At 41.2% G+C, this 17,711-nt stretch overlaps 1 non-coding gene across 1 annotated transcript; it reads right to left on the bottom strand.

The window, feature by feature from the left end:
- Window positions 1-505: 505 nt before the first annotated feature.
- On the bottom strand, window positions 506-620 carry LOC136762271 (U5 spliceosomal RNA). Its single transcript, XR_010820477.1, has one exon. It is a non-coding gene; the product is annotated as a U5 spliceosomal RNA (small nuclear RNA).
- Window positions 621-17,711: the final 17,091 nt, after the last annotated feature.

Here is a 17,711-nt window from a genome sequence, read left to right as displayed (position 1 = left end):
TACAGAAATTGAGTTCTACAAGACTCCAGGATTCGTGATAAGGTGATACTATGAATTCACTTCTTTAATTGAAATGTATAAGTGTACCTTACGCTACATATATGTATGTATGTGTGTATGTATGTCCAATTGCTTTGACAATACAAATGAATTGAATTGAGAGAGAGAGAGAGAGAGAGAGAGAGACAGACAGACAGACTGACAAACAGAAAAACAGACAGACACAGACACACACACACACAGAGCCAGCCAGCCAGCCAGCTCAGCGATGACATCACGAGCCTCTCTCAGCTGACTGCTATGACATCACAGAGCACGTACATTCCGTTGCTTGCCGTCTGTCAACCACTCAGTCACTGCCAGCCAGACTGGCTGGCTGGCTGGATGGGGGGGCTGCTTGCTGCTGCTGCGTACCTTAGCAAGCTTATTTGCTTGACCGGCCTTCCTACTCCTCTGCCCACATGCCCACCTATGCCCGATCTGCTGTTCACCTGGATCACAGCTCCGCCCCAACAAGGCAGAGCCCCCCAAGAATGGTACAAACTCACCCACGATCCCCTCCACGGAAAGCTTTAGCAAAAGGCAAAAGCGTTATACGTAATGAAGAGGAACCCGAGTCCAAGACGCATCCGACCAGCCATACATATTTGTGTGTATTAAAGATCACATTTTCTTACATTTAGTTTTTCTGTACTTTATTACATCTTATTGTGATTTATAAAAGTATTGTTTCTTTTCCATATGTATGTATGTATGTGTGTGTGTGTGTGTGTGTGTGTCTGTCTCTGTGTGAAAGTTAGTGTGTGTGTCTGTACGTGTGTGTGCCTGTCTCTGTGTGATAGTGTGTGTGTGTGTGTGTGTGTGTGTGTGTATATGTCTCTCTGTGAAAGTGTGTGTGTGGGTGTGACAGTGTGTGTGAGTGTCTGTCTGTCTGTCTGTCATGTAACTCGCACATCTGTGAGGGCACCATTTTTGCAGAAGAGATGTACACATTTTGGAGCAACATATGCTGCCATCCAGACATCATCTTTTCCAGTGACGTCCCTGCATTTTCAAACAGATCACATTTTATTACATTTTGTTTATCTGTACTTTATTACATCTTATTGTGATTTATACTTGTAATGTTTCTTTTCCATATATATGTATGTACAGTGGGGGAAAAAAGTAATTGATCCCCTGCTGATTTTGTACGTTTGCCCACTGACAAAGAAATGATCAGTCTATAATTTTAATGGTAGGTGTATTTTAGCAGTGAGAGACAGAATAACAACAAGAAAATCCAGAAAAATGCATTTCAAAAAAGTTATAAAATTGATTTGCATGTTAATGAGGGAAATAAGTATTTGACCCATTTTCAATGCCCTGGCTTAGGGTTCTCACCCATGATTTGACGGTACATGGCCCCGTCCATCGTCCCTTTGATGCGGTGCAGTTGTCCTGTCCCCTTAGCAGAAAAACAGCCCCAAAGCATAATGTTTCCACCTCCATGTTTGATGGTGGGAATGGTGTTCTTGGGGTCATTCCTCCTCCTCCAAACACGGCGAGTTGAGTTGATGGCAAAGAGCTTGATTTTGGTCTCATCTGAGACCACTTTCACCCAGTTCTCCTCTGAATCATTCAGATGTTCATTGGCAAACTTCAGACGGGTCTGTACATGTGCTTTCTTGAGCAGGGGGACCTTGCGGGCGCTGCAGGATTTCAGTCCTTCACGGCATAGTGTGTTACCAATTGTTTTCTTGGTGACTATGGTCCCAGCTACCTTGAGATCATTAACAAGATCCTCCCATGTAGTTCTGGGCTGATTCCTCACCGTTCTCATGATCATTGAAACTCCACGAGGTGAGATCTTGCATGGAGCCCCAGACTGAGGGAGACTGACAGTTATTTTGTGTTTCTTCCATTTGCGAATAATCGCACCAACTGTTGTCACCTTCTCACCAAGCTGCTTGGTGATGGTCTTGTAGCCCATTCCAGTCTTGTGTAGGTCTACAATCTTGTCCCTGACATCCTTGGACAGCTCTTTGGCCATGGTGGAGAGTTTGGAATCTGATTGATTGATTGCTTCTGTGGACAAGTGTCTTTTATACAGGTAACGAGCTGAGATTAGGAGCACTCCCTTTAAGAGAGTGCTCCTAATCTCAGCTCGTTACCTGTATGAAAGACACCTGGGAGCCAGAAATCTTGCTGATTGATAGGGGATCAAATACTTATTTCCCTCATTAACATGCAAATCAATTTATAACTTTTTTGAAATGCGTTTTTCTGGATTTTCTTGTTGTTATTCTGTCTCTCACTGCTAAAATACACCTACCATTAAAATTATAGACTGATCATTTCTTTGTCAGTGGGCAAACGTACAAAATCAGCAGGGGATCAAATACTTTTTTCCCTCACTGTATGTATGTATGTATGTATGTATGTAAGTGTGTGTGTGTCTGTCTCTGTGTGAAAGTGTGTGTGTGTGTCTGTCTGTGAAAGTGATTGTGTGTGAAAGTGTGTGTGTCTGTCTGTCTGTCTGTGAAAGTGTGTGTGTGTGTGTGTGTGTGTGCGTGTGTCTGTCTGTGAAAGTGTGTGTTTGTGTGTGTATGGGTGTGACAGTGTGTATGAGTGTCTGTCATGTAACTCGCACATCTGTGAGGGCACCATTTTTGCAGAAAGAGATGTACACATTTTGGAGCAACATATGCTGCCATCCAGACATCATCTTTTCCAGGGACGTACCTGCATTTTTCAGCAGGATAACGCCAAACCACATTCTGCCCAGATTTCAAGCGCATGGTTGCATAGGCAGAGAGTGCGGGTGCTAGCATGGCCTGCCTGCAGTCCTGACCTGTCTCCGAATTGAGAATGTGTGGCGCACTATGAAGTGCAAATTAAGACAATGAAGGCCCTGTGCAGTTGCGCAGCTGAGGAAATGCATAATGGATGAATGGGGGAAAATCCCGCTTGCTAAACTTAACCAAGTGGTGTCTTCAGTGCCCAAGTGCTTAATAAGTGTTATTAAAAGAAAAGGTGATGTTACATAGTGGTAAACAGTCGACTGTCCCAACTTTCTTGGTTTCTTTTCACTGCTAATGAGATGCTGTAGAGTGAGTTAGTTATATTGCTTTCAGGAGCTCTAATCGTATTGATGAGTTCATGCAGCATTTGTAATTGAATTTCAAAAAGAAATCTTTGCTGTCTGGCCTGTGTGTATGAGATGTACTCTGTCAATCTTTGGCTAACAACTGAAACATTGGTAGAACAGAAATGGCAACATAAAAAAGAAAAGTACATTTTAAAAGAGCACATTAAATAGGATGAATATACAGTTTTTTACAATCACTTTGTCACTAATTTCAGAACCTTGATGTCATTTTTCAAAACTCTAGACACAAAACTCAAAACGGTCATCACTTGTAACACAGGCTGTCCAATGTTCAAAACATTGCATTGTGCATTCATATCTTTATAGAAACCTAGCACTTGCAGACTTGTTGGTTCAAATAACTCATTTATCATGAAATACCATAGTAACATAGTAACACAGAAGATACCGATAGTTTCACTGTGTAGTTGTTCGTACAATCATTAAATATTGTAGTACAAAATATGTGATACATGTTTCATTATGGTACTACACATAAATACATCACTGTAAAAGGACTAGTAGAGAGAATACTACAGACACAGTGGAATCATTGAACAAAATCTGAAATGTATTGATGCAATACAATCAAATCACACCATAGGTTTCTTTGAATCCATGCAAAAATAATTAGCTACAAAAACGAACAAAACTACAGTAAAATGTCAACTGCAGTGTTCCTCACCTGGCTTAGTGTAAAAAGCAAAACAAAGGATTGATTACTGTACTTCTAAATTTCCATCAGCCCTGTGTTCAGGTTCAGGTTCTCACAACCATTTTTCACAAGAGGCATCTTGAAACTGAACATACCTGAACATACTCAGTCATCAGCTGCTTCACTCTGTCTGCATTTCTTTCAAAAGGCACACTATACTCTGTGCTACACATTGGTATGCAGTATACAGTCATTTGACAATTGAGAGTAGCCTAATGTTTAGTGCATGCTGAAGACTTGCCGCTTCTCAGTACGGACATTTCTGATGATTGAGGCCACAGTTGATCCTGAGTTGATTCTGAGGTTTGATTGAATCATTGTAGCTGCCTCAGTCATGGTCATGCCATGATTTACAACATGTTCTACAACTATTTCTCGGATTTCACTGGACACTATTTGCTGTTGCTGCCGCTGTCTGGTCCGTGGCCTTGTCCTCTACCACGTTCCCCCAACACCTCTCAAATGAGGCCCATGGCTGCCTCTCTGGTGAGGCCTAAGCCCTCCTCTATGACGAGGCCCACGACCACCTCTCAGAAGGGGTGCATGTCCCCTTCCATTCCTTTGACCACCACGTCTTCCTCCTCCCACTGCTTGACCTCTATTGTGACCTGGATGACCTGCCGGCTCCATGTTATCACTGTGTTGCTCGGGTGGATAGCACTCATTTCACTCGATACTCGTACCACAATGTGAAATCAATCATCAATAACCAGTTGGCAGTATTGGAATAGCAATTACAAGGGCCTGCATACGTACAGTAATGTCAAATCTGATGTGGAAGAACAATCATCTTCAACCAGGTTGGAGCGTTAGTTGCAATGCCTTTAATACACGCAGCGTGGAGAGGAACAGTGACTCAAGAAGATCCCAAAGTCGCTCTGCCTTCATTTTAACAGTCAGAGCTTTTATACACAAAAATCAAAGAGCTGGTTATAATCAGAAAGTCATTACTATGTTATCTTAAAAGTTAGCTAAGCAGAATTTATATCATTATAGGACAGAGTTCATAGATCAACACATGGATTAGGGAGCAGGCACTTCAATCATACTGTTTGACATTGTCTCCAAGATTCTCATCGTAAATAACAAGCAGAAATCAAACTACCTTCTGGCCTGACCTTCTAGCTTGACCTTATCTTTCTTAAGTATACAAGAGAGAAAAACAGGTATTAGAGAAAGAATTTCTAACTTTCCTTCCACACTGAAAACATGGTGTGGAAAAGTGCTACATGATGATGAATGATGATGAAATATTACATCCATAGATAATGTAGTTCAACTGGTTCATGCTCCTCGGTTATTGGTGTCAATGGATCTCATTATCCTGAAACTTTCATGATCGAAACATGGAATACTGTTCGTCAGTTTCCATAAAACTATGAATTAAGAGTAATGCAACAGTCACTTATCATTTTGAGCAGCTGTATCAATTGATAGTTAGATCTTTGTAATGAAATGAATAGACAGTGATCTCAGATGTAATGTGTGAATTGCATTTTGAAATGGTAATACTTTGACGTTAAGTTGTATCATTTTAGTTCAATGAACAAATGATCTGAGGTTGATGTGTATTGTATCCAAGCAATTGAAAAATGTGCATTTTGATCATCGGGTGTGAGTTTAGTGTCTAGAGTTTTGAAAAATGACATCAAGGTTCTGAAATGAGTGCCAAAGTGATTGTAAAAAAGTGTAATATCAGGGGACAGTGGCTATTACTGATCTGGCCTTCCGTGGCCTCTGTATTAATGTAACAGGTCACATTGTATGTGTACACTGATACTTGATAGTATAATATAGTACAAGTAAAAAACATACATAGGTATCATAGAAGTATTTTGCAGAAATGATTAAGGATACTTATCAAAATGGAGAGGAAATGCTAAATCCTGAATTGAGACAGAGAGAGAGAGAGAGAGAGAGAGAGAGAGAGGTGCTAAGGCACATTTGTAACATAAATTAGGGAACATTTGAAACATGCTTAGGGAACATTCATAAGAACATAAGAATATAAGACCCATCATGCTCGTTTGGTGTCCATTAATATCTAAGTGATCCATGGATCCTATCCAGTCTATTTTTAAATGTTCTCAAACTTTCAGCTTCTACCACTTTCCATCTTGAATGCCTTGAAGCCCAATTTCCATTTGTTGTCCCCTGGTGCGTGTGTCCCTGCTGATCTGGAAAAGCTCCTCTGGTTTGAGGAACCTTTCATGATTTTGAAGACTTGGATCAAGTCCCCACGTAATCTCCTCTGTTCCAGGGTGAAAAGGTTCAGTTCCCTCAGTCTCTCCGAGTAGGACTTTCCCTTCAGACCTGGAATAAGTCTGGTTGCTCTCCTCTGAACTGTCTCTAAAGCAGCAATATCCTTCTTGAAGTGTGGTGCCCAGAACTGTACACAGTATTCCAGATGAGGTCTAGCGCATTGTACAGTCTTAACATTACTTAAATTCTACACTTTTGACGATATACCCTAGCATTCTGTATGCCTTTTGTATTGCTTCCCCACATTGTTTGGATGGAGAAAGTGAATCCACATAGATTCCTAGGTCTTTCTCATGCATTACTTCATCTAGATCTATACCTCCCATAGTGTAATTATAGTGGACATTTTTGTTTTACTGCATGTATTACCTTGCACTTGTCCACATTGAATTTCATTTGCCAGGTGTCAGCCCACAACTGAATTTATCTAAGTTCCTCTGAATAGCATGTGCTGCCAAGATTGTATGTGCTAAGCCACCTATTTTAGTATCATCTGCAAATTTGACAAGGTTGCTAAGTATCCCAGAGTCCAGATCATTAATATAGATTAGAAAAAGCAAAGGCCCTAGTACTGATCCCTGTGGAACTCCACTAACAACCTCACTCCAGTTAGAAGTGACTCCTCTAATCTGTTTCCTATACATCAACCAGTTCATAATCCATCTACTTACATGACCCTGAATGCCTACAGCTTCCAATTTGAGGATCAGTCTTTGGTGTGGAACCTTATCAAAAGCTTTTTGGAAATCTAAGTATATCATATCATATGCTTTCACGTGATCTACAGCTGCAGTTGCATGTTCAAAAAAATGTATTAAGTTAGTAAGACATGATCTGCCTCGTCTAAACCCATGTTGACTATCTCCAAGAATATGGTTTTCATTGAGATGCTCCTCTATTTTCTGTCTAATCATTTTTTCCAACATTTTACAGGTGATGCAGGTGAGACTGATTGGTCTGTAATTTCCTGGCTCAGTTTTGTCCCCTTTCTTGTGGATTGGTATGAAATTTGCTGTCTTCCAGTCAGTGGGAACATCCCCTGTTCTAAGTGTCATTTGAAATAATCGAGTTAACGGCCTATACATAATTTCCCTCATTTCTTTAAGTACTGTTGGAAATATCCCATCTGGCCCAGGTGATTTGTTTGATTTTAATTCTGCTAGTCCCTTTAGTACCTCCTCCTCATTTATCCTGATCTCTCTTAGGGTTTGACTGGATTGATTGTCAACCTGTGGCATGTCATCTGTTTTTTCTTTTGTAAAAACCTCTGTGAAATACTCATTTAGAATATTTGCCACATCTTGTTCGTTTTCCAAGATACCTCCATTTTTGCCCTTTATCTGTTTCACCTCCTCCTTAATTGACCGCTTGCTGTTGTAATTTTGAAAAAAGCTCATTGCATTGGTTGTAGCTCCAAGAGCTATGTTTCTTTCTATTTCCCTCTTTGCTTTCCTGATCCCTTTCTTAAGATCTCTTTGCAGCTCAACATATTCTATGTATTTTGTTTCATCACCATCCCTTTTGTATGTGCTATACAACATTTTCTTCCTCTTTATATTTTTTTGCATGCCTCTGGTTTGTATGTATGTATGTATGTATGTATGTATGTATGTATGTGTGGAAGGAAAGTTAGAAATTCTTTTCTCACAACTGTTTTTCTCTCTTGTATACTTAAGAAAGATAAGGTCAAGCTAGAAGGTCAGGAGGCCATAAGGTAGTTTGATTTCTCTTTGTTATTTACAATGAGAACCTTGGAGACAATGTCAAACAGAATGACCTACGTGCCTGTTCACTAATACCATGTATAGACCTATGAACTCTGTTCGATAATGATATATGTTCTGCTTAGTTAGCCTTTAAGATAACATAGTAATGACTTTCTAGCATGTATGTATGCATGTATATATATATATATATATATATATATATATATATATATATATGTATGAATGTATGTATGTCCAATTGCTTTTGACAATACAAATGAATTGAGAGGGAGAGAGAGAGAGAGAGAGACAGACAGACAGACTGACAAACAGAAAAACAGACACACACACAAACACACACACACACAGAGCCAGCCAGCCCGCCAGCCAGCCAGCCAGCCAGCCAGCTCAGCGATGACATCACGAGCCTCTCTCAGCTGACTGCTATGACATCACAGAGCACGTACATTCCGTTGCTTGCCGTCTGTCAACCACTCAGTCACTGCCAGCCAGACTGGCTGGCTGGCTGGATGTGGGGGCTGCTTGCTGCTGCTGCGTACCTTAGCAAGCTTATTTGCTTGACCGGCCTTCCTACTCCTCTGCCCACATGCCCACCTATGCCTCTACTCCAAGATACTTATACAATAGAAAAACTATGGTAATAATAATATAGCCCAAGACAAAAAATATTAATCTTTCTAGACTGTATTAAAGTTCAGCACTTCGGAAAAATAGAATTATTTTGTATTTCAATAAAACAAAAATTATTACTGGTATCCACACACCCAACCAATGTAAATGTCACGGACGGTGTTAATTAGCTCCTTAATCACCATTACTTATTATATTTATATTTCACTTCACTTTATGCAATATGGCTTGTGTATTTTGTTTGGTTCTATATTGCCATTATTTTGTGTGTTGATTATCTTTCACTTTATTGTTTAATTTGTTATTCACTTAGTATTATTTTGATTGTTTGCACGCGTGCCTTATTATTTTTGTTTCTTCTTTCTTTCACAACTCACCTGGGTCCACCTGCACTCTTCACACGCGTCCCCACTTAATCACCCTGCCCTGGGAGAGGAGAGGATTATCTGCTGTAGTCCACTTTCCAATGTGGGAGGTCTCTGCGGCTCATATCTCATTCAATTATTTATTCATTTATCCTACATCAAGTTTATTTATTTTCCCACGTTTCATTCAATCACCATCAGAAGCTCTCTGTGCTAAAAGTGGCAGCACATTTGTCTCACACACATCAAACTCACCTTTTCCTGCTTCCCAAGCCTTATCAACTTACTCAGACCCTCGTCAACTTACTCAAACCCTCTTCAACTTTGGTTAACATTGCTCTGCATTCTAACAGCTATTCTTTCTCCTATTCTTAATTTCTTACAAGAAATGTATTCAGGTTTTTTTATCAATATGTTTTATTTATATTTATACAGATGTCACTCCATTATTCGTTTATTGAAGTCATATATGTACCTAACAAAATATTAGCCAATAGGCCATTGATCTCAATAATGATTCCCATAATCCTAGGACACCTTCTCTTTTACTCTTCCTTTCCATTCTTACTTTTCTCCTGTAAAGCATTTTATATTACTTGAGCTTACTTATTCTATAGTTGTAATCTTATACTTCTGCGGTATCTTACCCTTTTCCTACATCACTCATCTTAAAACCATGGTCTACTTTGACTTTCATTTCAGGTATTATATGCTAGGCACCAATAACCAAACATTTTCTGAAAGACTGTAACATGTCACCAGACTGTTTACATTCTCCTGCTTTCACAGGCTGTCAGGGCTGCACCAGGCTCTCTTCTAGCCTTTCGTTTCCTTGAATTTGACTTTTGACAGAGCTTGTCCATAACATGATGTTTAACAAACAAATTCTGGTTCTTCTTGTGGAGACACCATGACTATTTATGTATTACTATTATTATCCATCTGTTTATTCAATGTATATTTTGGATTACTTTTCTTATAATAGTCTTTCTTTCTGATTTCTGATGCTTGAGGCACTCTGTATAGAGCCAAAGATCCTCATGAATATGATAAATCTGTTGTTACATTTTTAAATATAATTCTAAAATGATTGCCAAAACATAGACATTTACCTTATATCACCTTCAAACTATACATATTCATAAACACACAAAGCACATACACATTGATATCTAAAGATAATTCAGATATCCGATCTGTGGCATGTTTTATTGACCCTGCAGTGTCTCAAACAGCCCTTATAACTTATTATTTAAGCTTATGATTATTTAGAATAAAATGTCAAATAATCCCACTCGATTATTTCATTATTTCACTATCTCAGTTTTCTTGATCCATTGTGAAAAAGTTCTGTTATTTCCTCCTCATCTGTAGAGGCTACATTAGCCCACTCCCCGGTCTGATATTCTCGTAGTAACTGTATCCAAATGTTGGGCGGACATTTAGCCTTCACGATGATGTGTACATCGTGCGGGTGAAGGAGGTGAATAACCATCTTTTCATCTAGAATATCCCAAAAAGTTGTGTTACCCTGGTTTGGTTTTAATTTTGGGAGGGACACCCATATCATTTCTTTTTCTCCTGGGGAGAAGGGGACATGGGTTTAGTCGTATAGACTATTGATTGACCTTCCTCTTTACTCTGTCTAGTTTTGACTTGCATGGGTGCAGCTGGGACCGTTTTCAGAGCGGTCAGATCTGGATACAATGTATTATTATAACCAAAATCAGTGATTGATTTATATTCCGGATTATATGGGGGAGGAGCGCTAGCAAAACCTCCTTTTTCATATTCCCATGCTTTGCGATCTAAATCATCCCAATCGGGCCTGTCGTCCTCGGAGTGATCTGTGTCGCGACGCGCTGCTAACACGGCAGCACATCGCGCACCTACACCTTCACCTTTTCTGACCACTTTTCTTGCCCTTCTAATTTGCCTTGTAGTTCTATTAATTCTATCGTATTTTTCACAACTTCTTCTCTCAATTCACATTACTGTTTATGATGATCTTCCATTTCTGTTATTTTCTTTTCTTGATTCTCACCAACCTGACACAATATCACAATTCCTTTCTCTGTCTTATCTGGTTGTTGTTGCTTCCACCAGTCCCGGTGCTCCTTCGGAGACCAGTCTTTCTCCCAACTTCCTTCCAACATTTTCTTCTCTACATTCTGTTTTTTTATTTCTCAAAAAACCAATAATGCTGGTGTCACTCACTGTGACGATTTATCTGAAATATTACATTATTATATATTATTTTATGTATATATATTATAATAAAAACAAACACTCCAGTAAGGTACGGACACCCGTACATGACACTGGCTAAGGTAAGGGAACCCATAAACAACCATAAGCACCCCCAGACCTAGGACAGACTGTAACTTGCTAACTTGCTAACTTGCTAACTGTTTTGTTTGCTTCACATCGTTTGCTGCTAGTTGCATGCCAAACGAGTTCGTTCTGTCCAAAATATAAGCTTTTTTCTTCTAATAAACTCAATAAAAATACAGTGCACTAGCAACTATTTCCCTTTCAAAAGTTGTAGTCCCGTTTCAGTTAAAACAAAATGTGTTCTTCAAACAAAGAAAATACTTGTGTTTCTTTTCCCTCTTTACCTGCTCTTATCACAAAGCTTCTCAACACAATCTCAGGTGCAGGTGCACTCTGCGCTATCCTTTGCCCGAGCTTTGTCCAGGAAAACTCACTGTAGCCATCTTAGTTCAACACGGGCTCTCCTTACCTGCGAGTCACACGGGTCCAGTTCACTTTGCAAGTGAACAGTCTCTTCTCAGAAACAATAAGGAAACTTGGAAAGAAACACAATCCCAGGTCGGTGTTAAAAAAAAGTTCTTTGTTTTCATATTAAAAGAAAACATTTGTATTTTCTCTGCACACTTCACAGCTCCAATTAGCACACTCAACTAATCCCTGCCCCCCTCAGAACCGTCACTAATGAAAGGTACTCACAGTCATTTTAAATATGACATCCTGTAGTGTTTCATTTCAAAATATGATCTTATTATCACTTGAACCAAATAAATCCTTTGACCCACTAATACCAAATTACAGTTATGGGGGCCACAGATGTGATTTGAAAATACGATCTTCCATGTCTTTCTGTTGTGTTTTGACCTGGGGATCTGTAATTGTCCAAGTGGCTACTGCACATGTACTTATTTAATATTAAATGTGTTATTTAATTAGGCTTGGTTCTGGTGAGCATGTACAAGACGTCAGCTTTTTAAATAACTGTGTGTATTGGATCATACACATTTTAGAAATACTCTCTCAAACTTCCCGCATTGGTACCTCACCAGGGAGGTAGAAAACAGCAATAGCATTGAAAAAGTGTGATTGTAGTTCTGCTCTTCTGCAATATATTTCTACAATATCTTTAACATCTTCTTTAACATTGTTTTAAAGGCTGGGACCAATATGGTGGAATATCTCCAACACACGGACATTGAGAGACTCGACCCCTTTGTGCTGCTGCTCAGAGACCAACTCTCAGTTGTCTCTGAGTAGGCTATGGATCAACTTCCTTTCCTAATATGAAGGAGACCATGGATACAAAACCTATGAAAAACAGGTGATTATTGTTATTCTTCTCATTATAAACTACTTAATACATCTCTCCCATAAAGTACAACAGGATAGTGGTGACGTCATTCAGGATTGGATTGCCATTGGTCAAAAGCCCTCTGAGAGAAATTGTGTGGCGACACTCCACACTCTTAGAAGAAATTGTTCTGCACAGAACCATAAAGGGTTCCTCGAGTAATCGCTCTGGTGGATCCCTTTATGGTTCTATGTAGAACCCCTTCAAAGGGGTTACATGAAGAACCCCCAAACATAGCGTTCTACACAGAACCATTCGTTTTAAAATGTTATATATAGAACCCATTCAAAAGGGGGACACGTGCTATACCTGAATTTGTTTTCCAAATACAATCTTTAAAAAATGTATGAGTTCATATATACAAACACACATACACAACGTAGAAATCGCACTACTAGTGAAGTAACTTCATTTACATTATATGCCACAACTCCTCAATTTGGAACGCAAAAACAAGACATCTGATGTAAAAGTGTAAACTAATTACGAACAGCACTTTTGATTTTTATCTTCAATTCAGGGGCTACTTATTCGAACAGTAAACTGTATTCTCTCTTCAGAGTGACTGGAATGTTTTTGCCTACATTCAACTTAAATATGAAAGTTTCCAAAAACGGCATAGTTTTCTTTAAGGCTATTCAATGCCAAACACAAAATTCTCTCTGCTTTCAGTGCTTGTCCTTCAGCACAATTACACAGGTTCATGATGTTCTCATTTCAATACATTGTTTTCTTATTTAAACTATTTGACTTTGAGCTTACATTGAGAATAAAATCACTTTTGCAAGTAAAACCTGGCCAAGAAAGGAAGCAGCACTACAATAAAACAATACACAGAATACAAAGCAGTTCCTTCAAAAGTGAAAGTGATAAAGAGTGATGTCTGTCAGTAAATTACGTTGAGATACATATTGGTTATTTTGAATTAGGAGTCCAACTTCAATAACTTCTATTAACAAGCCAAAATACAGATCAGAATTACGGGTAATTGAAAATAATATGTAGCGCCTAGGTAAGCTTGGATGTGTTCAGAGAAACACTAAAAACGGACCTTCCTCACACCCGTCTTGTTGAGGTGGACGTGGTCATACAGGTGATGTGGCTGGATGTCTCAGTGGTGTGCCAGGTGGACGTTGGGGAGGAGGGCACATCTTCGGGATACTTCTGCGTTGATGGCCTGGATGATGTGCAGGGGCACGTCTGTGCGGGGCAGCAGTGTGGAGATGGTGATTTTGGCAGTTTGGAATTCCTCTGTGGCTTTCTTTGCCACCTGTCTCAGGGCTGAGGCCACATCGCCCCTGCGGGCACTCAGGTCGTTAGTGCCAGTGTGGATGAGGATGTATTTGACCTGGCACAGCCTCCTCTTGGAGAGCAGCTCCAGGGCTCTCTGTGCTGTCGGGCACCAAAGCTTTTTCACTTTTCGCCCAGGGAAGAGGCGCCTCTCATCCAGGAACTTCCCATTGGAGTCGCTCAGAATGACCACCTCTGTGTTGACCTGCCACTCCGGGTTTTGCGTCGGGAGTGGTGGGGGCAGCGGGTGTGTTTTAGGGGAGTGGCGTTTCAGGGGTTTGTGTATTAGTGGCAGGTCTGGTGATAGTGGGGGTGTCAGGAGTGGTGGGGAGTGTGGGTGGATCAGTGGGTGCGTCAGTGGGTGCGTCAGGGGTTGTAGGTGTTGTGGGGTCAGTGCAGTGCAGTCTCTGTGCTCCTCTCTTAGCTTCTCCAGCTGGCTCTGCAGGCTCCTCAGCTGGCTGTGCTGGGGTGTCCTGGTCAGCTCCTCCCTCGCTCTGTGCAGCTCCGTCCTCAGGGTTTGGCTCTGCTCCTCCTGGTCTCTTACTGCTGCTCTCAGCTTATGGATCTCAGCCTTGTGGTGCATCTTTAGTCCCTGAACTCCGCAAACTTCAGCTCCAGCACTGATAGGCATTCCTTTAGTGTTTTAATGTTGCTGGAGAGTTTTGGGGAGACAGGGGGGCAGTCTGTGGGAGATGGGGCACTGTCTGGCTCCGTGTGGCTGGGGGCAGACTGCAGGGTGGCCGGCTCTGGCTCGTGTTTCTCTACCTCAGTCTGCTGCTTTGAGGTGTGGAAGCCGAGAGATAATTGGTCCAGGCTGCTCTCGCTGTCCTGCACCATGATGGTCCCGTTGTGGTATACATTAAAAGTGAGCATCACACTGTCTGTGTCTTTCTCTACCAGCACTGAGATCTGCCTGCCTCTGCTAATGCCCCTCTTGTTGTTATTGGGGTATGTCTGGCACAGGGTTTTGTGAAAGGCGGTGTAGAACAGTAGATTGTTCTTGACCCTGTTTTCTCCTTTACCGGTGTAGTCTAGGATGAGGGTCTCAGGAGATGCTCTCATCACAGCTTGTTTGTAGTCCTTCTTAGCCTGTGCAGAGCGAATGTCTTCAGGGTATCGGATTTCAAAAGGCAGCTCTGCAGTCAGACTGCTGTTCGATAGATTTGTATCAGTCTCAGTGGCAGTTGGGCTCTCTCCTACTGTCACTCTATTCAAATTGGAGCTCTGCATTTTCATTGGCTGAGTCAACTACTGAGAATGCTTATTTATTTTATTAATACATATTTTTTTGTTTAATTATTTGTCTCTATAGGTGAAAGGTCTTACCTCCAATTCTTGTCTTCAGCTTTTCTTTTCTGACTTTTCTTCCTGAACTGTCTCTCTGCTTTCTTCTTTTTGTGTTTCTCTTAAAATTATTATTTTTTGAATACTTTTTCTTCTGAATTTCTATTCCATGTCTTCTGTGTATGTTTATAGTGCTATATATTCATTTGTAAATGACAAATTAAATCCGCTTATGTATAAAAACAAATGTTTTTTAGGAGCTCATATTCCTCTCTCTCTCTCTCTCTCTCTCTCTTTCTCTCTCTCCCTCTCAATTCAATTCATTTGTATTGTCAAAGCAATTGGACATACATACATATACATACATACATACATACATACATACATCTACACGGAAAATAAATAATAGAATTATGAATCACAATAAGATGTAATGAAGTACAGAAAATGAAAATGTAAAAAAATGTGATCTTTAATACATACAGATAAAGAAAATAGGTTTACTATTTCCAGATTCCTTTTTTGAAATACAATGACATGCATAACAAACAAGTATTTACATTATATTTACAGCCGGTGCTCGTGTGTCACTGTGTTCCTCAGGCTGTGGTAGGCGCTGACATATTGGGCAGCCAGGGTGGCTGTGTGTCCCTCCCCCAGGAGGACTGGCGTTTTTCTTTTTTCTCAGTTTTGTCACAGGTTGGGTGGGCATCCATTATGTTGTTACAGAATTTGTCCCTTATTTTGGGCTAAAGCTTTCCGTGGAGGGGAACGTGGATCAGTTTGTACCATTTTTGGGAGAATCTGCCTTGTTGGGGCGGAGCTGTGACCAGGTGAACAGCAGATCGGGCATAGGTGGGCATGTGGGCAGAGGAGTTGGAAGGCCGGTCAAGCAAATAAGCTTGCTAAGGTACGCAGCAGCAGCAAGCATCCCCCACATCCAGCCAGCCAGCCAGTCTGGCTGGCAGTGACTGAGTGGTTGTCAGACGGCAAGCAACGGAATGTACGTGCTCTGTGATGTCATAGCAGTCAGCTGAGAGAGGCTCGTGATGTCATCGCTGAGCTGGCTGGCTGGCTGGCTCTGTGTGTGTGTGTGTATGTCTGTGTGTGTGTGTGTGTGTGTGTGTGTGTCTGTTTGTCTGTTTTTCAGTCTGTCTGTCTCTCTCTCTCTCTCTCTCTCTCTCTCTCTCTCTCTCCCTCTCAATTCAATTCATTTGTATTGTCAAAGCAATTGGACATACATACATTCATACATACATATATATATATATATATATACATACATACATGCATACATGCTAGAAAGTCATTACTATGTTATCTTAAAGGCTAACTAAGCAGAACATATATCATTATAGAACAGAGTCCATAGGTCTACACATGGTTTTAGGGAACAGGCACGTAGGTCATACCGTTTGACATTGTTTCCAAGGTTCTCATCGTAAATAACAAACAGAAATCAAACTAGCTTCTGGCCTGACCTTCTAGCTTGACTCTATCTTTCCGCCTTATATACTTGGTGAATAATTGAGGAAGTAGCACCAAGTGACCACATTAGGCTGCCTGAGGGTTTCTGGGGAGTGTAGTTGTCTAGGGTCGGTTTTCTTCCCTAGAGTGCAGACCTTGCAGCAGACCTGGCCTGACATGTCTGCCATGTATGACCCTGCCCCTTGGTTTGTCCCACATCCTCCCCCCCAGCTGCGACCCCATAGGTCGAGCGACAGCCGCAAAAAAGCATGCACCCGGGACAGCCCATCAACATTCCCCATGGCCTTCCCTGGCCTGTGCTGCAGGGTGAAATGAAAATGTTGGAGACTCAAAAACCACCTCATCACACGGGCATTCCTGTCTTTCGAACGATGCATCCAAGTGAGGGGGGCATGGTCAGTGATCAGGGTGAAGTGCCTGCCCAACAAATAGTATCGAAGACTGTCCAAAGCCCACTTCACTGCCAAACATTCTTCTTCAACTACCAAATAATTTATTTCATTGGATTCCAACTTTCTGCTAAGGAACAACACCGGGTGTTCGTGATCACCCATTCTTTGGGACAAAACCACTCCGATCCCCACCTCAGAGGCGTCCGTCTGGACTATAAATTCTTTCTGAAAGTCAGGTACCATTAAAACGGGGTTGCGGCAGAGCGCCTCCTGTAGGCTCCGGAAAGCCCGGTTTGCTGTATCACCCCATCTAACCATATTGGGTTCTGTAGCCTTAGTCATATCAGTCAGAGGGGCCGCTAAGGTAGCATAGTTGGGAATAAACCTCCGGTAATACCCAGTTAACCCTAAAAATGCCCTAACCTGCTTTTTATTGACAGGCCTAGGCCAAGAGTTTATGGCTTCAACCTTGGATATTTGGGGTTTCACCATACCCCTCCCTACTGTATAGCCCAAGTATTTGGCCTCTTCCAACCCCAAATTGCATTTGGTTGGATTAGCCATCAGGCCTGCTGCATGTATTGAATCCAATACCGCTTGGAGCTGAGACAAATGTGATTCCCAATCTGGACTGTGAATGACCACATCATCTAAATATGCTGCCGCATACGTCCTGTGTGGTCTAAGTATGTGGTCCATCAACCTTTGAAAGGTGGCAGGAGCACCATGCAGGCCAAAGGGCATCACTGTGTAGTGAAACAGACCATCTGGGGTTGCAAAGGCTGTTTTTTCTTTGGCACCCGGGG

The sequence above is a fragment of the Amia ocellicauda genome, chromosome 10 (genome assembly GCF_036373705.1).
Source record: "Amia ocellicauda isolate fAmiCal2 chromosome 10, fAmiCal2.hap1, whole genome shotgun sequence".
Classification (NCBI taxonomy): domain Eukaryota; kingdom Metazoa; phylum Chordata; class Actinopteri; order Amiiformes; family Amiidae; genus Amia; species Amia ocellicauda.
Note: the sequence above shows the minus strand (reverse complement) of the source record. Positions and strands in the feature narration are given on the sequence as shown.